Raw genomic sequence first — 21,842 nt, 5'->3', positions numbered from 1 at the left:
ACAGGTGATGCTTGTGGGAGGTGGAGGAATGGGGCTCTTTTTCATCAAGCCCTTTCTTGAGTGACAGGCAGCACAGCTGAGCGATTCAGGGTGCGTACCAGCACACGTGGGCCCGAGTCCACGCAAACAGGCCTGGAAAGTGTACCACAGGAATGCAGTGGAGTGGAAAGCAAGAAACAAGTAGCTATTTACTCATCATTTAAATGTAAGAAAGCAGTAGTTTTCACCAACTTGTAAAACTGGCAAAAACCTTGATGAATTAAAAATCATGAGGTACTGAGGTAATTCAAGAAAAAAAACGTTTACTTACAGTTCTTTATTTCCTTGAAGTGAATTAATTCTGAAAAATTCGGTGTGATGTTTTATTTTTGTTTTAATTCAAACATCTACACGTCATGGTAACTGAAGCAGGCATACTAAGCAGGCATAGGTGGACTTGTCTGATAAAATCCCAACAAATTCCAAATAATATTTGCCTTAATATGCAAAGTCAAGAAAATGCTAGGCATGGCTGAACTGCAACAATCTGGTTTGAGCAGCAAATATGTGTGATGGTGTGAAACCAAGTGCAATAAGCAGTTACATGAATGGATAAAACATGAAATGAAACATGATGATGATGCATTTTCATGAGCCGATGACCATTAAACGGGCAGTTACACTCAAAGTAACACTCACAGAAATCATCTGTGTCCTCATCTAGTCAGAGCTTTAAAACAATCAAATAAATGGACATGTTCTGAAAGGTCATTCATGATACGAGAAGGAAGTTTGAAAAAGCCACGAATTAGGTCGACCATGTGCACCTACTGATAGGTGTAGAGGAAACAAAAACAGACGGTGTTCCTGTCTTTTGAAAAGTAGGAAACTGAGATGAATCACTTGGTGTCAGTACATCAAGCGATGTAGTGCCGGTGGTCATCCTTAGATCTTTTTCCCGACTGGTCTACTTCCTTTGGGAATACAGAAAGGTCTATCCATCACGGGGCAGGCCAACCTGACAGTTTTTTCCAGTTCACCGGTCACTGTAAATGAAGATGAATAGCAATAAGAGAAAAAAACAAAAACATAGTAACAACATACCAAAAACGTCATCACATCTTTCAGAGAATCATTTTCTCCTCAAATGATGTTCATTTAAACTGTTTGTTTTAGCAAATAACAGCAAACCCTGTTGTAAAAGTGCTACAAAGATGATTCATTGTGCTCATGACCCAAGACACACTGACCAGGTTTGTGACAAATGACTATTGCTTGGTCTCTGTGGGCAACCCAGCTGCTTCTGTTGCAGCTTCTTATGTTGTATGTAATCTGCACATGCATACCAAATGTCACATTTCAGTCATACAAAGTATTTCAATCTTACGTGTTGTAAAATTATTTTATGCAACAATGAATATACTCACCGTAGTTAGAAAATACATTGGTCATGACTAAAATTTTAGCTGCCCTAATGCTCTGTTATAGCCAGTTTTAATGTTTGAATTGTCGACAGTAGTAGTGTGGAGCGAGGCACACTGCTGTCTATTGAATGGATTCTAGAGACTAGAACGTGAAAAGGAAGAACAGAAAATCCTCAAAATAGCATGCGCTCTATAGTGCACGCTGAATGAAGTTGGGTGAGGTAAAATAAACCTCCACGGCACCAGTAAAGCAAGCATGTAGACCATGGGTGGGCAAACAACGGCCCGCGGGCCACATCCGGCCCGTTGATCATTTCAATCCGGCCCGCCAAAGATTGGTACAGAATCGCCCAAATCATATCAAAATCCTGATTACATTCATTTGACCTTGTCCTGTAATGCCGAGTGGTTCCACCAGGTTGTGTTGTAATGCCCAGTGGTTCCACCAGGTAGCGCAGTCGGTACAGTGATACAATGACTTGACTTTGGCTGTTCTGTTTTTACTCTGCTACTGCTCTGAACCCTTCTTCAACCATGAGTGTGTCAAAGAAAAGAAAAGTCAACAGTGAGTGGTGAGTGTTTCATATCGAATGGACTACTAAATACTTTTTCAATGAAGTCCGGTCAGAGGCTTTATGTCTAATTTGTTAAGGAACCATTGCGGTTTTTGAGGACTATAACATCAGCTGTCACTTTTCTACCAAGCATGCTGATTATGCTAACAGCCAATCAACACAGGAACCGATGGCTACAGCTCAGCGGTTAAATTCAAGCTTGGAGGCTCAGCAAAATACCTTTATCTGACAAACTGCCATCCAAGATTCAGTCACACAAGACCCTGAAACAGCGCCACGGGAGCTGCAGTTGGAACTGATTGATCTCCAGTGTGATACTGTCTGAAAAGAGAAGTTCAACTCTCAAACTGGATGAGTTTTATTCTTCATTAAGCGCAGACAAATTTCCAAAAATTCGGAAGATCGCACAGAGGATGCTGGTGGTGTTTGGCTCTACATTTGTGTGTGAACAGAGTACTAGTCTGACAAGCACCAACAAAACATCCTGCAGATCCCAGCTGAGTGATGAACACCTCAGATGTGTTCTGAGAATTGCCACAACAAAACTAACACCAGACTTTGATGCACTGGCAAAGAAAGGTGATCAACAAAACAACACTGTTCCCATTAAAAGTAAATCTAAGTATTAACACTAGAATGCCTTTTTTTGTTTATTTTTTATATGTAAGCATCTGGTCCTGGTTTGGCCCGCCTGTCAAATTTTAAAAGTAAATATGGCCCCTGAGCCAAAAAGTTTGCCCACCCCTGATGGAGAGACATCCAGCTCCCCGCCAGTGAGACCCTGTTGACAAAGTTGGTGTGCTTGTGTAGCTATACTTGCGTGTTTACATCGAGTGGTGCCCTGAGATACAAGTTTAGTAGTTAATTCCTTGGCCACGCTCGTAACTCACAACACTCGTGTCCTAAATGCTATTAATCCAAAGTGTGCATAGCGACAGAGCAGAGCTATGTGGACATCCATAGCGAGAGTGTATTTCTATGCACAGACATTAATGAAGACTGGGCTGCCAGTTGAATATGACATCCGGGAGTTCATATGCTCTTATTTTGAAACTTATGCTTTTATTTTGACACAAGCACCATAGGACCGGAAGTGCTGTGACTCACATGACATGACATGCACGAAGCTGAGAGAGAGAGAAAAAGATTGGCGTGGCCCTTTTCACATTGCACTTGCTCAGGGTGAAAGGACGACAACGACGACAGCGGCGGCAACAGGGGTGAGGACATCCCATATTTGGAAGTAGTGACACAACAGCATAGAATAAAGTTGGGAGGCTTTCCCCGCTGAGTGGACCGCAACTCGGCAATATGTATTTGTCATTATTGGAAAGGAAAGCCCTAAGTTTGCTTATTTGAAGGAGGAGGAGGTGACGCAGCAGCAAAAAAAAAAAAAAGGGAATGGAAATATCCCATAGTAATTTCACGGCAGCAACTCGGAGTTCGTGAGCTTTCTAGTTCAAGAAAAAGCGCATCGAGGTTGAGCAGGGAGCTTTGAACGGAAGTTTGAAAGCTTCCCACAGAGACGTCTCGGTATATCATTTTTCTATTGGCCCAGTTCTAGATAGTGGGACACAGCAATTATTATGCCTTCCTCCATTTCCCCATTGCCGATTACAGTACACCTCCGCCAAAATAGCACTCAGAAATCACTACGCCAGCCCTTCTCCCATTAGAGGAGCTTTGTGACGTCACTGCGTCAACGCTCCTGAATTTTTCTATGCGATGACACGACGCTGAGTGTCAGGCGCCCTTCTGCATTGACACTCGGTGTAACGTCAAAACGCGAATCAAGGGCGTCAGGCACTTTGGCAAGTGCAGTGTGAAAAGGCCGTAAGAGTGTGAGACTTTGTGTGAAGCAATACCTATATATGTATCATATCATGTATTGTTTGGTAAGTAATTTCATGTGCAAATGTGCAGTTTAAAACGAGTTTGTGAAGTTCATTGGGGCATGGGTTGATAAAAAACCCGGATAAAAATGGTTGTGTTACATCACACAAACAAATCATGCGAGTGACTTGCTGTGGCGGTGACCCCTTGACAGGGAAAAGCTGAAAGTCACTTCTTTAGTGAGATGCAGGCTACAAGCTAATTGGATGCATCCTAATTGTTTGTGCTGACTAATGCTAAGCACAAATAGATTCATTGTGTTTTCAACTTTTTAAAGCAAGCTTGGGTGACTATTAAATAAGCAGTTTTTTTAAGTTTCTATTTTGCACTTAGTGTGAATATGTATGTCCTTAATAGACATAGGTAATACATTTATTTTGTCTTCATTTTTTTATTTCACTATGTCAATCGGCCTTTATACATTTACAAGGTAGCTAGTAAACTGCACCTTCATTCTGAAAAGTTCCTACTTTAGTTTGTAAGGTGTGATGAGTAAGTTGAGCCTTTTCCAGATGGATGTAGAAATGTATGTAAATTTAAAATGGTTTCTAAATAAGTTGTTTTATAAAAGGTACATACAGTTTATTGATCTACTGTGCTCTGTGCGTGGCAGCTGTAAATGAAAACACTGATTCATATTGTTGAAATTGCTCAAATTTTTGTTGACATTTGAGATTGCTCATATGATTTCGAACAAGATTTGCTGCAAGATAATAATCAATGAATGTGAATATTTTCCCAAATGTAGCTGTAATTATCTGCACCCAAAAAATGGTAAAAAACAAAATTGACTCGTCATTTAGCTTATAAGGTCACAGATATACTGGTCCGGCCCGCTTGAGGACAAATTGGGATGAATGTGGCCCGCGAACTAAAATGAGTTTGACACCCCTGACTTATACTGTTTTTTCATTCTCATCTAAAAATAGATATACATTCATTCATTCATTTTCCACACCACTTATGCTCACTAGGGTCACGGGCGTGCTGGAGCCTATCCCAGCTATCTTCGGGAGAGAGGTTGGGTACACCCGGAACTGGTCGCCAGCCAATACATATACACAAACAACTGGGTACATATAAACAAACAACCATTCGCACTCACATTCACATCTACGGGCAATTTAGAGTCCTCAATTAACCTACGTTGCATGTTTTTGGGATGTGGGAGGAAACCGGAAAACCCACACAGGCACGGAGAGAACATGCAAACGCCAAACAGACGAGGCTGGATTTGAACCCTCCTCAGAACTGTGAGGTGGATGTACTAACCAGTGGGCCACCGTGCTGCCTATACATATAAAGTACGTGAAAATATTTTTATTTTACTATCAATATTTTTACTTCATTTCTTGTCTTCATATAAGGTATGCTACACACACAAAGGCAATCGGGCTGTTTTTGGCCCAATTTTGCCCATTCCCAACCAAGCACATCGAAGGCCAGGCTATTTTATGTCTTGTAAGATTATCCTGTAAGATTATCTTTAGGTCTGAGGTGTGTCAAGAGTGGATTTGAAATAGGTCAGAGCCGACAGTTTTAAACACTGAATGCGTTCAATATTTACGACCAAAATTCTTCATGTGTGTGGGCAAAGCTAACGTTTCCCGAGTCATGATGCCAAGAATTGTGACATGACTGTTGGGAATAAATTAATACAATGGAACTTCTTAATGGGGCGGCACGGTGGCCGACTGGTTAGAGCGTCAGCCTCACAGTTCTGAGGACCTGGGTTCAATCCCTGGCCCCGCCTGTGTGGAGTTTGCATGTTCTCCCCGTGCCTGCGTGGGTTTTCTCCGGGCACTCCGGTTTCCTCCCACATCCCAAAAACATGCATGAATTGGAGACTCTAAATTGCCCGTAGGCATGACTGTGAGTGCGAATGGGTGTTTGTTCCTATGTGCCCTGCGATTGGCTGGCAACCAGTTCAGGGTGTACCCCGCCTCCTGCCCGATGACAGCTGGGATAGGCTCCAGCACGCACGCGACCCTAGTGAGGAGAAGCGGCTCGGAAAATGGATGGATGGATGGAACTTCTTAATGGAACAAACGTTAGAATTTAGGCTGTAAATGTAGGTTAGTCTGTGCTTCTGATGGTGTTTAGGCCAGCTGAGGAGGTCTTGCTGGCCCTGAGGTCGTACCACTGGTGCTAGCTGAGCAAACCATGTTGCCTGGAAATTATCCAAGAGGCAACACCGTAGCTAATTTCCATGAGATATTATAATATGCAAATAATGCCAAATACACACATAATGATAATCTGTCTAGTTTTGGGCCAGATTCCCCCTTTGGACACGATTCAGCAAAAGCCTGATTATCTGATGGCTCAAAGGATTATCCTGACAGATCATCCTGCGGTCTGAGATGTGTAAAGCGGGTTGGCAATTGTAAATGTTAAACATGCAATATTTACAAATATTCAAAAATTCAAAAGCTGTGTAAGGTCAACACCATGAACACCTGAGCCAGAGATTCCATGACTGTTATGTGCAGGCGAACAATACCCAATCAAGAAGTAAACTGACCGAAAAAGATGGAAGCATAGCAAACAAATCATGGCAACAGCCAACAGGCTAACGTGAGATGGACTTTGAAAATGCAAGACCAGCTTGTTGAAGAGGTGAGTGTTTACGGTCCTCTAAATCTGACTACAAAAGAAATAAAAGGGAGAGCATTTGGCTAGAAATTGTCCCAGGGATGGAGTTACCAAATACTGTAATAGTGAGCTGAGCATATTCTTATTTTCATTCTTTGGAAGTCTGAATGCACATTGGCAGATTTCTACCTTTCAGAGGTAAATCCAGATGCTACGTGAAGTCAGATTTGATTGACATTGAGGGTTTAGATGCTTGATTAAAGTGTGTGTTGTGCTGTGTCTGTCATCTCGACTACACCACAAAGTATAAGAACACATTGCTCAAAGACAACAGCTGGGTAGCTCTGCTTCCATTCAAGTCACCAAGGTGTCGTTTCCTGACAACAAAGTCAAGGCTTCAAACTGACTTGAAAGGAAGCGAGTGATGAAAGCATATTTCCTCACCTTCATGGAAAAAGTGTTCCAGGACAAACACGCAGAAGTGGCCCCTCCTTTAAAGGAGGTAGAAGAGCGCTGGTCCTTGTCCGACCTTTGGCGTGTACTGTCCAAAGAAACCGAGACACATCCTTTTAGTTTTCGACTCCAGTGCCCAGCATGAAGGTTGACCAGTCATGACCTCAACAATACCATGCTCGGGGTCCTCCTCAGGTTCCGGAAGGAAGCCGTTGCAGCGATGGTAGACATTGAACAAATGTTCCACTGCTTCCTCGTCAGGGAAGAGGGCTGCAATTTCCTGAGAATCCTGTGGTTCTGAGAAAATGACCCATCCAAGGACATCATCAAGTATTGTATGCGGGTCCATGTGTTCGGGAACAAACCCTCCCCTGCAGCCGCCATCTTCTGCATTTGGCAGAGTGCAGAGGAAGGAAACCCCAAATGTCAAACAATTCGTTAACCAAGACTTCTACATGGACGACAGCTCGAAGTCACTCACTACAGTGGAAGCAGCAGTAGACCTGCTCAAGAGAACGTAAAACACTCTCTCAAAATCAAACTTGCGATTATATAAAATCATGTGAAACAAAAGAGAAGTAATGGGCCTCCATTACTTCTCATCATGAGACAACGCGACCGGATTCAAAGAACTGGATCTCGGTTCTGAGGCTCTTCCCATGCAGCACAGTCTGGGTCTCAACTGGGTCCTGATGTCCGACACCTTCACTTTCAAGTTATCTGACAAACAAAAACCCTTAACCTGCCGAGGCATCCTATTGACTGTGAATAGCATTGATGATCCTCTCAGGTTCATTGCCCCAGTCAACATTCAAGGCAAGCCGATCCTCAGGGAGCTAACGAAATACCACAGTGACAGGGACTCTCCCCACCCACAAGAGATGGAAGAGTTGTGGGACACATGGCGATCCTCTTTGGACGACCTCGCCAGCCTTCAAAAACCTTGAACCTATGCAGAAACCTCACTCTCAGAAATGTCACGCAGAAAGTTATGCATCTTTTGTGACACCTCAACTATGGGAATCGGTGCTGTTGTCTATCTCAAACTATAGGATGCAGAAGGCACCATCCACAAGAGATTCATCATTGGAAAGGCTAAGCTGGCCCCCCTTCCCGAACACACAGTCCCAAGACTTGAGCTCCGACAGTCTTTGATTTGACAAGATAAAGCCCAGTGATAGTAAAAGAAGGGATGCGGTGGTATCGGAATACATGTCGTGTAGTGTCGCCACTGTCTGACCGAGAATAGTCTGACATACAGTAGTCCAATCGGGAAAGGCGAAATTTGCCTTGTGGTCAGATCCACGCATAAGAGGCTACACCTGGACTGATCACCAGTCAATCGCAGAGGTGAAATAACACTTACACTCGCAAAAGACAATTTGGAGTCTTCAGTTGTATTGTAAGACAAGAGAACCCACACAAGATGATACAAGCAAAAACAGTCCAGCCATGAACTTGACTGTGCTGACCTGCTTGAACATATGCAACATTTGGTTATTTGTGGCAATAGATATCATTCTTTGCTCTATAAACTGATTTTTCCTGAGAAAAGAACAACGTTATATGTGCTTGGTGCATGTGTGCAGACTAGGTGCCATATAGAAAAGAGCTGATGCTGATGCTGACTCGATAACAGCCTCTCTGCTGTCTGCTGGACCTGAGCCATGCCCACTAAAAAAAAATAAAAAATAAAAACAAAATAAAAAAACATAGTAAACAATTGATTTTGACAGAAAAAAATCCCAACAAAGGCACAGGGCTCTACCGATTCTTTATTGTGATGATAGTTTGCACACATAAAGACACGCACACATTTACAATATATACACAAGCAGCCAGTCTCCCCGTGCTCTTATGACTTGTACTCAGTGTCATCGTGCTTGTCTGATACCTTCACTAATGACTACAAGCATACACACACTTGATTTGTTGAGCAGTTTGTCGGTGTGCAAGCCAAAATTATATCAAATAGCCTCATTTATAGATGTTTGGCCTCCTTTGCTCTCTCCCGAACACAAACATATAAACTTTGTTCTGTAGGTAATTAGATCTTGGAGGCATTCCATCAAACACAAGCTCATCCTCTTGACTCGACAAATATTGATATTATGTCCACAGCGATTCACAAGCGACCACACTGCGAAAAATAGCTCCATCCAAGATGAATGTACACAGGAATAAATAACTGTTATTGGGCTGACGTCATATGCAAACATGTGCTGTGATCTCCCATTTATTACTGGGAACATGTTCCAGACCCATACCCATCCATCCATTTTCTTCCGCTTATCCGAGGTCGGGCCGCAGGGCCAGTAGCTTTAGCAGGGACACCCAGACTTCCCTCTCTGCAGACACTTCATCCAGTTCTTCCGGTGGGATACCGAGGCGTTCCTTCTGAATCTGAGATTCGACTTCACAGTCGTATATGTGTTCCTGTAGTTGGAACACAGCATCTGGTCCCCCTTCTTAAAAAGGAGGACCACCACCCCAGTCTGCAAATCCAGAGGCACTGTCCCCGATGTCCATGCAATGTTGCAGAGGCGTGTCAACCAAGACAGCCCTACAACATCCAGAGCATTTAGGAACTCTGGGCGAATCTCATCCATCCCCAGGGCCTTGACACCAAAGAGCTTTTTAACCACCTCAGTGACCTCAACCCGAGAGATAGGAGAGCCCGCCTCAGAGACCCCAGACTCTGCTTCCTCATGGGAAGGCGTGTCGGTGGAATTAAGGAGGTCTTCGAAATATTTTCCCCATCGACTCACAACGTCCCGAATTGAGGTCAGCAGCGCCCCATCCCCACTATACACAGTGTTGATGGTGCACAGCTTCCCCCTCCTGGGACACCGGATGGTGGACCAGAATTTCCTCTAAGCCGTCCAGAAGTCTTTCTCCATGGCCTCACCAAACTCCACCAATGCCTGAGTTTTTGCTTCAGTGACTACCAAAGCTGCTGTTAGATAAATTGTAGAAGTTATCATTTATTTGCTTAGCTTGCATTAGTATAATGGACAATTTTAGATGTCTCGCCTTCAAAAAGAAGACTCAGCATCATCCGATGGAAGGGCGCCTGGACCAAGGAAGTGATCGGATGTGGTCGGGTCGGGACAAGTGTTGGTCCAATATTTTGTGTTGTGTCTTATTGCTTAGAATACTATGTCTGGGAAAAACCCTCTTATTATCAAATATTATGTGTCGTGTCTTATTGTTTAGAATACTATGTCTGGGAAAAACCCTCTTATTATCAAATATTATGTGTCGTGTCTTATTGTTTAGAATACTATGTCTGGGAAAAACCCTCTTATTATCAAATATTTTGTGTTGTGTCTTATTGCTTAGAACATTATGATTTGTAAATCCCTCCTATTTCAAATAAAAGCAGGAGCGAGGGGGGGGATTGTTTAGAGCGTGTTGAGAGGCTGTGATCTGAACAATCTCCCATACGCCCTCCTCATGAGAAAAAGAAACCAGCGTCTTCATTCCTTTTGTGTCTATTTTTTATAATGTTGGGTAAGATAAATCCAACATTAAATTGGTCCTTCGAGCCGGATGTCAACACACCCGAGGATTCCAGTTGTGGAGCCGACTTCCAGTTAAGAGACCGTGGCCACGGCAAGTAAGACCCTTTTACGGGACTGGTCTTCGTCCTCCTCAACTGGGATCTGAAGGTTGACGACAATCCACAGGATTGAAGACGAGTGGTGAGTTAAATTTAAAAAAAATAATAATAATTTTTTGGGAAAAAAGGATTAAAGAGTGAGTGAATTGCGCGACGAAGAAGTCTGCGGCAGAACAAACCTTGTGTAATACTAGTCACTGGCAAGTGGTCAAGATGGACGACGGAATCCGATAAAATCCGTGGGGACGGCGGGGTCCTGTACGTACTTAAATTCCGTATTGCTGTGTTTCTGTGTTTCCGTGTTTTCGTGTGTTTATAAAAACGTTATTAATATCGTGTGTATGTGTAAAAGTATGAATGTCTAAGACGGGATTGTAAGTGACAACTGAGTTTGGAAGTAAAGGCAAGAATTCTCCGCCCCAATTAGGGTAGAAGCTTGAGAATTACCAAAACTCAGACATTTATTGTCACCCTGTCATTTTTGAATAAAGTCAGTATTTAGGTCACTCTAGGTGCAAATGAACTGACTTCCAAATTCACAAAAATGGGAATAAATAACAGTAAACCGGATCAAAAAATAGACCTAACGTGTAAAGATTGGAAATATGTTCAACTACAAAACCATTTCAAAATAGAAGATTTAAACACGTGGATAACCAAATACGGTTTCGCTGGCCAGCTAAATTCGCAAAAAATAGTTCAACTTCAAAACGAAATAAAGTGTCGACACAAAAATGATATATCACAAATACAAAAAGATGGATTTGACGACTTACTCTTCTGGTTAAACTGGACTAATGAGGATGTGAAAAAGGCCGTAGCCGGCATCACACCTTATCAACAACAGTTAAAAAATGCTTTACATGCGAATTCAAAAGAACACATTAACAGATGGGTAGATAAACATTGGATAAACCTAGCAACTGGCCCTCTGGAGGAATATGTTAATCATGCCCTCCACGCAGAAAGAGTGTTAGACAAAAAACAAAAAGAGAAGATAGATGTCTTCCTCGACGAAGAAGCAGAAATATACTATCAAGGCAGAGAGAGAGATAATTTTAGAGGACACGGCAGAGACCGTGGGAGAGTAAGATATGGTAGAAATCGAAATTATTATGATAATACCATCTGTTGGTGCTGTGGAAACAAAGGCCACATTGCACGTGAATGCCCTAAAAAAGAAAAAAAGAAAAATAAAAGAGAATACGGACAAACTACTGCATGACTAGGCCAGCCTGCTTCCCAACTCAACAAATCCTCTTGTGTAAACATTACAGAGAATGAGGAGGTGGATTTCAATTTACAGGACATTCTGAGTTTGGACACTGAAAAACCTGAAATAACCTTGTAGAATGCCCATTTTCGAAGTCCCGGAGTGCCCTGTGAATTTGTTGGGAAGAGACGGCTTATTCCAACTAGGACTTGTACTCAAACATGAATTAAACATAAATTAAAAAGAGAGGACCTCGATGTAACACTGGAAAACAGAGAAAGTACATTCTATTACACAATCGATATCCCAGACAAACCACAGTTAAACATGGGGAAGGCCCTGTTGTCTGCAGCCTTGTAGCTTATCACAAAAATAAAAGATAAAAAAGAATGTGATGAGCTGCAGTAATACAGAGAGCAGCATGCGTACCAATCCCACGCACATTGTTAAATTCATTAAGACCAGACGCTACTGTGTTTACAGTAGTAGACATAAGTAATGCATTCTTTACAGTACCAATAGAAAATAACAGTCAATTTTGGTTTGCATTCACATTTGAGAAAAAAAAAATATATATATATATATACTTTTACTAGATTACCGCAAGGTTACTGTGAAAGTCTAACTAATTATTCACAAGTTATGACAACACGCATGTCTTCTGGCATCTACAGATGGAGAGACATGCAAGGATTCATTGACTTTACTGCATCATCTAACAGAAGAGGGACATAAAGTTAACAAAAAATAAATTGCAATGATGTAAAAGACAAGTTAAATATCTAGGCCATAATTTAAGTATAGGAGGAAAGACTATATTAGAAGACAGGAGAGCTATAGTCTTAAAAAATCCTAAACCACAGACGAAGAAACATATAATAATCATTTTTAGGTCTGACAAATTATTGTAGAGCATGGATTCCAAACTATGCAGAAATTGTTGCACCATTGTCAAAATTAATGTATAAAAACAACCTTAAAATGACATCACCTGTTTAATGGAGTACAGAGGCAGAAAAGGCCTTCTGTGACATTAAACAACATTTGGTGTCCAGTGCTGCGCTAGGCCTTCCAAATTTAATGATAAAACATTCATTCAAATGGTAGATTGTAAAAGCTATTGCATGACCTCCATACTTACACAACAATATGGTGATAAGCTAAAACCAATAGCTTATTTTTCAACTAGAGAGCAGTTCACCCTTAAGGTCCCACATACAGTGTCTGCTCTCACAACCTTAAATCCAGCCACACTAATACCCTTACTTGATGAAGGCACGCAGCATGATTGACAGGAATTGGCTGAACAAGCTGCTGAATTAGTAGCATTAACCGAGGCATGCAAACTAATGATAAATAAAGATGGTACAATCTATACTGATAGCCAATATGAGTATTCCACAACAAGACCATAATTATTGTGAAAAACAAAGTGCAAAACTACAAAATGAAATTTACATTAGCAAAGAAAAAAAAAAAAAAAAAAAAAAAGGGTTGGTGGCACAGATAGATTGACACTTTACAGCCCTAAAAAATAGCAGAGGGAAACACGTGGGTTCATTTAACACACTGTAAAAGAGTCATTTCAGCTGAGTACTCAAACAGGGAAGGTGAGCAAAAGTCTGATAACGGAGCGGGAGCAGATGTGTAGATTCTGAAAACGCTTGCTGGTCAGTGAAGAAAAAAGACACCAACCCTTTTAGTGAGAACTCAGCAGAAAGGCACACCCACGTTGGTTATGAGATTCGCTAAGTTGTTACGTAGCAACTTTGGCTACTATGATGTTGGTTTTGTTTTTGTGGTACATGGGACGTCCCACCCTCAATGATAAAACCCATTTTTTAGATAGAAAATCACCTACCAACTGGACCAATATGACAAACCCAATAATTAAAAAAATAAATAAATTTCAAATCATTAACTCGTATCAAAAGGAGTACAGCTGATGATCAAAATTGTGGACATGGCCTCCAAACGCGGCAAAAAGGTTTAATATTTTGTGCCCCCCAAAATCAAGCTGCTTTAATCATAATTCCATATGCGGCTCTCACCAATGATGCTCAAGAGAATGGGCAGAATTGGGGATTTGGATATGACTGGTATGCAACTATAGGCTTTGGATGGGAACACCTCATTGGTGAAACAAGTTATGATTGGTCCAGTTGGTCAAAAAAAAAAAAAAAAAAAAAAAAACAGCAAAAGAACATAGAAAGAAGTTTAACCTAAGCAAAACGGCTTGTGTTATATTGTGTATTGTATATTGTGTACTGTGTTATAGGAACAGTGTTAAACCAAAAATGCCATTGAAAACTTCAAAGAAAGGTGGACAAATTTTAATTTAATTTTAACAACATAACTACTGATGATTGGTTCCTTGTAAATCATGGGATCCTATATATCCCGTAAAAGAAGCAGATAAACACAAACCGATGTTTTCTACTTTAGTAGCACCAAATAATTTCACTTGTATAAACATGATTAATAAAGGAGAAAAAAAATTAGGACCACTGAACGACACACAGTTAAAGTAATCTTAAAAGTCAAACCAAATTTTGTGCCAGTGTCACGGAGCGACATCTGGTGATGGTGCGGAGATGATAGACTGTTTGATAGATTACCTAAAGATATATCTAGATTATGCGCTATTATCACTTTGATATTGCATGTGTCAGTATACCCTATGCCTGTTCAAGATTTAATGGAAAGGGCACCAATGTTTTTGTCCAATGTAAAAACATATACAAAAAAGAGATTTGTCATGGCAGGGGCAAAATAATCCAACATACATCAACGCCAGGTGTTCCTCGTGGGGGTTCCTAATCAATACAAATTGGGTGACCAGGTTGCAGGAGGATTTGAGTCTTTCATATGCTGGTGGTGTACGATTAATAAAAATGTTGATGGGATAAACTACATCCACTTCAATGTACAGAGATTAGGAAATTGGACTCAGAGTGGGTTGAAAGCTGTGCACGAGCAGCTCAAGGACGTTCCAAAGACCGCATAGCTGTCGACATGCTCCTCGCAAGAGAGGGAGGTGTTTGCGGTATGTTTGGAGAACAAACAATACTGCTTCAGATGGCAGCTTGACCAGAGCCATCGATGGTCTACGGACCCTCAATCAACACTCCTTGTGGGACAGCTCGAATGGACGTTTTTGGTAAATATAAAACCCTAATTACACCAATATTGATATCAATTGCTGTTTTTGCAGCCATTCTGACATTATGTGGATGTTGTTGTATCCCATGCATTCTGGCATTAATCAGTAAATTAATCACCACAGCCATAACCCCGATGGAGAAATCGTATGGAGCTGATGTATACTGTATGATGATAATGATGATTATGATGATAATGATGATTTTGCTTTACCTGATTTGTTACCTGATACAGATGATTACAATGTTTAAACTACAACATTCATATATGACAAGTTTACTCTGAGTGTAAATGTATTTGTTTCATAAAAATGATTCTACAGTTAAAAATCGAAATGAAGTGATGATATGAGAATTTGTGCAAATACATGATAAACAGGAGGGAAATGTTAGATAAATTGTAGAAGTTATCATTTATTTGCTTAGCTTGCATTAGTATAATGGACAATTTTAGATGTCTCGCCTTCAAAAAGAAGACTCAGCATCATCCGATGGAAGGGCGCCTGGACCAAGGACGTGATCGGATGTGGTCGGGTCGTGACAGGTGTTGGTTCAATATTATGTGTTGTGTCTTATTACTTAGAATACTATGTCTGGGAAAAACCCTCTTATTATCAAATATTATGTGTCGTGTCTTATTGTTTAGAATACTATGTCTGGGAAAAACCCTCTTATTATCAAATATTTTGTGTTGTCTTATTGCTTAGAACATTATGATTTCTAAATCCCTCCTATTTCAAATAAAAGCAGGAGCGAGGGGGGGGATTGTTTAGAGCGTGTTGAGAGGCTGTGATCTGAACAATCTCCCATACGCCCTCCTCATGAGAAAAAGAAACCAGCGTCTTCATTCCTTTTGTGTCTATTTTTTATAATGTTGGGTAAGATAAATCCAACAGCTGCATTCCGCACTTCATCGGAGTGTCCGAGACATGCGGACATTCTTCCGGAAGCTGGCTCAAAAGCTTTGTCTCAAATGTTACTCATACACTCCGTGGCTATTCTAGAAAGCAGGAACTCGGAGGGAGGACTCGCAAGATAACCGAACTTCACCCAGTAAAGCAGAGGTTACATGCCAATCCAACAAAGAGCGAATGAATGTTCCAGATAGCGTGCATTGGGGCAACGTAAACAAGCATTTAGTAACATTTCGGTCATAAAGCTGCCGGTATCAATGCAGCTGCCGAGATGTTACTCAAAGGTAAAGAAAATCACTTTTGTACTTGACGTGTTCTGACCTGTTCTGGTTCACAGTACACAGTACAAAGTTAGGCTTAATTAGCCTGTTCAGTGTTACTTGGAATTTAGGCTTGAGATAAAACAATTGCGGTCCGGACGTTTGCCCTGAGAAATCTGACAACATGAGGTATGGGTGTCACTCATTCTCGTCTGTCTGCCTGTCTGTTCACATGTATGAATGTGAGTGTGTGTGTGTGTGTGTGTGTCTGCGTGTGTGTGTGTTTGTGTGTGTGTGTGTGTGTGTGTATGTGTGTGTATGTGTGTGTGTGTGTGTGTGTGTGTGTGTGTGTCTTAGTACGCAGCTCAGCCTGAAATCTATCCAGGCCATCACTCACACCTTACCAAAAGAGAGCGCGACGGACAGGTTTTATTATAACTCTGTCAGAGGTTGTGTGTTGGTGTGCATGAGTGTGGATGTGCATGTACCTGTATTTGCCCCAGGCTTAGAAGAGATATCATCACTCCCTTAACATTTTCTTTCATCTTCCCTTTTTTTTCGTCATTGACAGATACCAGTTTGGTTTCCAGTCATTGTTTTTGTTTTTTTAATCTCAACCTCAGCACAAGGCTGACTTAATCCATTGTATTATGTACTTCACCTGGAATACTCTTTAATATAATTGCAGGGTGTGTGAAAAAGATGCTTTGGATGTTAAACTGACATTTGCAAGTTTATTTCAATGAACACCACACTTTCTCAAATGTCATGAGACACTGTTAGTGGTTTATGCAAATCAGCCCTGTTCTTGGCCTCCATTGACCAACAAGTATTTCAGTTTGCTGTATACAGCAAGACTAAGATCATAATTTTTATTGACTTGTGATAACTTTTGAAAAACGGGAACAGAGGATTACACTATTTGGACAAAAGTATTGGTACACCAAATGATTACACTTAGGGTATGTGTGCACTGTGTACTGAGGCCCATTCGTTAATAGAAATTCCATTTTAGCTGTGACTTCCTGCATGACCAAAATTTCATAATGGAAACAGAAAAGTGTCAGAAATGTATTGGTAAAATTACGATACAGCTCTTTATTCTATCAAACTAAAAACTTGTAACATGTCAGCATATAACCGATATTTACTTATATGATAAAATAGATCACGGAAGGTTTATGTTGCATGTCAAATCCAGCCAGATCCAGCCCGCCATATCATTTATTGTAGCCCGCGGAAGCAAATCATGTGCGTCTACTTCATGTTCTTCTGGACCAAACTTTTAAATTTCCATCACTTCTAATAATGTTGAGAAACTGCAAGCATTTTAAAATAAACTTAGAAGTGACGTGGTCAGGCAGATATGGTTGGGTTTTAGACCATTTTCAGCTGTACGAAAACTAAGCTGATGTAAAAAATAAAAAAATAAATTAAAAAAATACCTGGACAAATTTTTGGCAAAAAAAATGTCAAAAATTAATGGTGTGCATTATACATAGGTATAGGAGGAAATGGAAAAACACTTTCCCATTTTATAAATGTATGCAGCCATCTAGAGGTAATGAAAAGGCGGTACACTTTCATTTCAATATGCCACTGCCACCTTGCAGTTATGAGAAAGATGTATGCTTTCATTCTAATATGTCAGCGCCACCTAGAGGCTATGAAAAAGGTGTAGCCTACACTTTCATTCCAATATGACAGGGGTACATATGACTGCATAATATGTACAGTTGTGTTCATAAGTTTGCATACACTGGCAGAATTTGTGAAATACTGTTTGTTTTTTATTACGACTGATGACTGAACAACCATCATTAATCTCTTTATGGTTATGTTTTGTTTGATGATAATGCTTTTCTGAAATGCTCGACAGTTTAATTTGAATCCCATTAAAATAAAACTAAATGTGTTTCGCCTGGCCCTTCATGTATTCTTTAAAGATCCGTACACATCTTACAAATTCTGCCCCGGTAATCAAACATATGAGCACAACTGCGTGTTTTCTCATTTACTATATAAAAGTAGGGCTGTGAATTTCAAAATAAGAGCAAGTAAATACAAAGAAAGTATTACCTGTTAAAATGAAGTGCTTAACTTCAGAATAATTATTTGAAAAAACTAACAAAATACAGATAATACTTTTAGATTTTTAAAAATGAATTATACATAGGTAGAAGGGTTTTCCAGAATTTTGTGGTCAACTTCGGTGGTGCGTATTATACTTGGGTGCGCGTTTTAGACGAGAAATTACGGAATATGATCAGACGACTATACATTTATGTGGTTGCAAAGTCATAAGGGCTCCCTGATGGTAACCATAACAACAATGTGGCCTACGACAAAAATGAGTTTGACACCCCTGCATTAGACGAACACAAAAAAAAAATGGCCTGATGAAGCTGCTGCAAGGTTTTCTTTACAGATGTTTGCCTTAAATGCAATACTTTTTTCTGCTACATGATGGGGGGAAAGCCTCCCACTTGGAAGGCCCCATAATTAAAACGCAGACAAAAGGCACCCCTGCAGGTCTTCTACACTAACCCAAACTGCTCAATCCCATCAAGAGATCATAGGTTTTTAATCATGTTGAAATGATTTATTTTAACATCAGGCAATGTGTTGCCTCACTTCCTTTCATTTTTCAAAATGTTTGTGTTCTTTGGTGGCTGATAGATTTATCTTCAGACAACCCAAATAAGACTAATTATCTCTGAAATATCAGAACCAGATGTCAGGCTAAAGGGAATTTGTAACAGACAGTCAAGAAAGCCGACTCAGTTCCCTCCCCTAGCAACAGGCCTGCTCCTCCTCCAACCTGCTTCATTCCTCCTCCATTCTTTTGCCTTCTTTTTTAATTTCATACACACCTCAGTAGGTGGGACCATCCTATTGAGAACCAACACTTTGTACCAGGTCATAAATCTAGTCGCTTGAAGTTAACCTGCACATGGCCTGTGTTTACATCCTCCTTCTCCTCCTTCATTCAACACCTTTGCCTGACTTATGGCCTCTACCCCTTCTGTGGAAGAATTTATGTGATTCAAGTTGCTTTCAAGTCCATTTTATTTATATTGCGCCAATTCACATCAAAGAGTTGCAGAAGGTATTGAACCAAGTTCTCCATACATTAAAAAAAGAACTGAACCCCATATGATTAAGCACTATGGCGACAGTGGCAAGGAACAAGTTCCTGTAAGGGAGAAATCACGAGCACAACCAAGATTCCGTGCGGGAATGCTGTTTGCTTTGACTGGTTGGGTTCAGATGCAGATAGAGAGAGAGATATACGGAGAGAGGGATGAGCAAATAATGTGTATGGCAATTATTGTATTAGCAATAAGAATTCTTTGGTGTTAAGCAGTAATGATGAAGATACATTTGAATGATGTTGCTATGACTAAAATAATTTCCCCACATGTAATGGTGTGCTGTTGGCTACACACTGCATCACCAGTAAATTGTCACACCGGAGGCATAACTATAGAGGATTTATTTGCCTGTCCCTTCCAGACAGAATGCACTGAAACCGCCAGTTCTGCATGTGCACTTTTACACAGCCTTTGTGGCTCCAAACAATGAGATAATTTGATGTGTGGCAAAGTCAGGTTTTACTCAAGTTTTAAGAAAGCCTAAAAAAGTAACCAGAGCTGGCAAAAAAAAACAAAAACAAAAAAAACAAAAAACTCCCGCATAATTTTTTCAGCTAATCTCTGACAAATGTACTTCTCCATGATTTATGTCACTCTTTATTTCCTCTTGATGTCAAAAGTGTTTGGATACGATGACTTAAGTGGGATCTGAATTCTGCTCCTCATATTCTGGCTCACACAGCGATAATGTTTCATGCTGGATTTGTGGTGAGAAACCTTCTGTCCCTGCAGAAAGGCATAGAAAAAGCAAAAGGGGCCCATTGCAGCCTTGACATTTTGACAGTTTGCCATGAGTGATGCCTGATCTGTACAAATTTCAGGACTAATAAATCTACCTGTCAGAGCTTGAGACTTGAAAGGGCCGCAGCCCTGCGGCAAAGCTTTAACACAACTTGTGTTGATGAAATTCTGTAGGCTGGAGAATTATAGCTGTCAAAAAAAACGCCCACATCAAACCTGAAGCCTTGGCGTTCCTTCTTTCCCCCCTCTGCTCTCTCAACACTCATATATTGCTCATTCACCGCCTCCCTCTCTCCCCGCTGCCTATCCCTTCCAGACGTCTCTTTCCTTCCTCCTGTTCTTTCACACTTCTTGGAAAATGAAACATAGCCATCCTTTCATGGCTTGGCAGCCTTCATTACATCATTTTGACACCCTGTAACCCCATTCTAGTAGCAGTGCAAAAGTAAGCCTTCAGACAATGAGTTGTCGGGGGTGACTGGTGTGACTTTTTGGCTTTCGTGTTTCCAGTGCTGTCGTTGCAGTTGGTCATGATTGAGGAGAGGGTGGCAGAGCAATCCTATTGGTTGACCAGGGTTAATAATGCAATCGTTGCCAGAGTATGCGAGTGACCAACCAGGGGTTAAACTAAAGCAGGAACAAGGTTTCACAAGAAGGGGTGTTGTATGTGGGTGATTTAAATACCAAAAGGCCCATAAATCAACTAACCGCCACTCCCCTCTTTGCCTCCGCCTCCCATTTCCACATCCTTCCAGGCCCATTGCCCAATTCTCTCCATCTCCTTTTCACCAGATTTATTTGTGTTTATCTTTGATCCAGACCAGTTTGCTCCTCATCTGCTTTTAACCCACGCCGAAGGATCTTGTGGGTGATAAATCACCTTCAAGTGTTTAGACGCTGTGCTGCTGCCTTCCCTATAAACGTTTTAAGAGGGGTGGATCATATTTGCATTCTTCAAAGCACAGTTGTCAGTGTTAAAAGTTCACTGGAGTCCTGGGGACAAATTGCAGGCCGATATTATTGATCTGAATGTTAAATGGTGTGTGTTTGTGTTTTGTTTTGTCCTGTTCGGCTGGTACGTTAAGCAGAAACGAAGATCTGTATCCCTTTTATGCCGGAACCGTTTTAGTGTGTCACCGTGGACTTTTTAAGCTGCCACTGTGGTTTCTTTGTATTCTGATGGATATTTATTGAGAATTACAGTCGTTCAGTCGAACGGAACAAAGTTTTTAAAAGGGAGTGACAGAAAAAACAAAGGAGAGAACAAAGGAGTGGGGTTTTTTTGTACATGGTTGTAACCCTCTTGGTGTAATGCTGCCATTCACTGACACTTTAGTCATTGAGCCATGATGCTTTATTTTCTTATTGAAATGATTGAGTCACCTGATACCTTTTAGCAGGCCATCAAGAAAGGGCATTTCAAATCAACAAGTGGAAACAAGGCGTCATGTGGTTTGTAATACTGCCATGTTGCTTGAATGTCAAATATTAAGTTCCCCTTACTTTGTGTCATGTACGAATCTTTTTCCCTCCCCCAATGTACACCATCAGATATACCTAAATAGCAAATCCCATTGTATCGCATGACAACAACAACTTTAGTACCCTCTTAATTTACGTATGTATTTTTATTTTTTTATCAGCCAATGAAGGAGTAAAATATCTTTGTTCATTAACCCCATGCTGAAACAGCAGCAGTCATTTACACTACAGACAGCCCCAGCAGCAATGTGTCAATCTGTGTTTGTCAATCTCTCGGTGTCTCTGTGGGAAGGTGCCTCTGACTGACAGCCTGTGTGATCTCTCCCAAGGGCTGGCAGTAAGGCAACAAAAGGCCTGGCTACAGTAATTGCTGCG

The 21,842-nt window shown here is 40.9% G+C and overlaps 1 long non-coding RNA gene across 1 annotated transcript in view; it reads right to left on the bottom strand.

Moving 5' to 3' along the window:
* Positions 1 to 436: 436 nt before the first annotated feature.
* LOC133474564 (uncharacterized) overlaps positions 437 to 21,842 on the bottom strand; it is a 33,521-nt gene continuing 12,115 nt past the window's right edge. Inside the window, exon 3 of the long non-coding RNA XR_009787555.1 lies at positions 437 to 1,025. This is a non-coding gene — a long non-coding RNA (uncharacterized LOC133474564). The remainder of the gene's footprint in view (positions 1,026 to 21,842) is intronic.

The sequence above is a fragment of the Phyllopteryx taeniolatus genome, chromosome 3, assembly GCF_024500385.1.
Source record: "Phyllopteryx taeniolatus isolate TA_2022b chromosome 3, UOR_Ptae_1.2, whole genome shotgun sequence".
Taxonomy (NCBI): domain Eukaryota; kingdom Metazoa; phylum Chordata; class Actinopteri; order Syngnathiformes; family Syngnathidae; genus Phyllopteryx; species Phyllopteryx taeniolatus.
This window is presented reverse-complemented; position numbering and strand designations above follow the sequence as displayed.